The following is a 1,952-nucleotide window of genomic DNA, read 5'->3' as shown; positions in this document are numbered from 1 at the left end:
TCCGCCGGTGTACTGGACCGTCTAATAGGGGCGTCCAAACCATTCAACAGGGGCATCACACCCTACGGGGATGTTGACTCAATGTCCATTAAGTACATTTATCCTTGCAGACATGTTTACAGTTGGTATATGATCTCGTCACTTTAGCTAAATCAGAGAAATACGTCTGGAGCGACATTTTGAAAGCTACAATTCATCGTACTTGCTTATCACACTTGTGCGGTACGGGGATTGAGATGAGACATAGTGGGCAACGTCCATGCAAATGCGCACCGTTCTACAGAGAATGAAGATTTGAATTCGAATGCATAGAGGAAACGCATATGTTCTAGCCAATGTGGAGTTAGGAGAGCTTTTGGGCTGAGTTGAGTGTGCAATTTTGGCCATGTGGCCACTTCATTTTTAAGGACAATTTTTTACTTGAAACTAATCTAAACTACGGAAAAGAAGATTTAAACTCAGATACATCATGCTAGGTAATGTCGTTACATCCACCTGTGAAACGGTCCTTTTCTTTAATAACCAACAAAACAAAATGCCTTCTTATGTGTTCTCTCTTATATCAAGTTTCACACTCATTCAAATCATGTGCATCTCCATCCTTATAGACATGGCAAGACTTGGCGATATTTTCCTTTCCATTCCTTTGCAGTTCGTCTTTTCCATTTTTTTTTCCATGTTTGGCACGACCGACAAGGTCGCCGTTGCTAGACTCTCAAGCTTAACAGATTTCATCAAAGCATCGTGCAGAACCACTCAGTACGCTGCACTCTGTGTCCAAAGCCTTGCAGCCTTCGCAAGTGTAATAAGGCAAAGTGAAAGGTAGCTAGCTCAAACTGCCTTGATAGTCAGCCTAGCCCAAATGCAGTCTGCTGCGTCCTTCGTGGCGAAGCTAACTAAGGTTAGGGGGATTAAGCCTAGGGAGTAGAGAGTTGTCAAGGATTGCATAGAGAACATGGGGAACTAGGGCGTATGTGGAGAGTGTTTAGGCAAGGACTTGATGTGGCACATGAGCAATGTGGAGACATGGGTTAGTGCTGCACTCACTGATGAATGCATTTTCCTTGATGGGTTTTGATGTCGTTTTATGGATGGGAATATAAAGAATGCTAGAAGAAGACGGGTCAATAATGTTGCTCAGGTCACTGGCAATGCATTGACACTTGTTAAATGACTAAAAATAATATTATATTTAATGTAATATAATAATTGAAAAGAGAATAATGTAAGGACAATGATTGTAATTTTGTAACATGCGGGGGAATATACTTACCATTTAAAAATTTCATAAATGGGCACTAATTACTATGCTTTGAAAAAAAAAACATTTTTTTTAGAAACATGTTAGACCATCCTTTTGCTTTTCCAAACACATTTCATGTCCTAAATTTAAAAAGGTAATACTAAGAAGACTAAAAATTTGCAACTTAATATTACGGTTTAGTTGTGTCAAGCCAACCCTAAATAACTAACCATGAAAAGGAAAATGAGGAGGAGGTTTGTTAGAGGACATGTCATGTTTTTGCTTTTTCTTGATATTTTAGCGTGACAACAGAATTGGATCCCATCCAAATCTACTTTGTGGAAATCCTAGGAATCTTCATGTCTTAGTCATACATCGGGTATCGTGCGGTCAGAAATTATTTGACTTTTTTTATTTAAAATTAAACACAAATAGTATTTAACGTAAATTGACCGCACGATATACGATAAACAATTAGGATGTAAGGATCCCTAGAATCGTCACAAAGTGAATTCGGAGAGGATCTTCTTTCGACCAAGACGAACTCTGTCTGAATCCAAAACTTTATTAAAGATGTTTATGTTTTTGTTCCTGTCAATCAATCAATCTTTGAGATTATCTCTAGATTTTAGGTCATTCTTATCTTATCTCCTTCTATAGTTAAGTAGTCTTGTATAGATAGAAAGCTAGGCCTTGTTTGGGATTAGGG

General features: G+C 38.3%; 1 pseudogene; it reads left to right on the top strand.

Annotated features, from left to right (window-relative positions):
* Positions 1-479: 479 nt before the first annotated feature.
* Positions 480-1,174, top strand: LOC126625447 (pectinesterase inhibitor 9-like; annotated as a pseudogene).
* The last annotated feature ends 778 nt before the right edge of the window (positions 1,175-1,952 follow it).

The sequence above is a fragment of the Malus sylvestris genome, chromosome 6, assembly GCF_916048215.2.
Source record: "Malus sylvestris chromosome 6, drMalSylv7.2, whole genome shotgun sequence".
NCBI lineage: Eukaryota > Viridiplantae > Streptophyta > Magnoliopsida > Rosales > Rosaceae > Malus > Malus sylvestris.
Note: the sequence above shows the minus strand (reverse complement) of the source record. Positions and strands in the feature narration are given on the sequence as shown.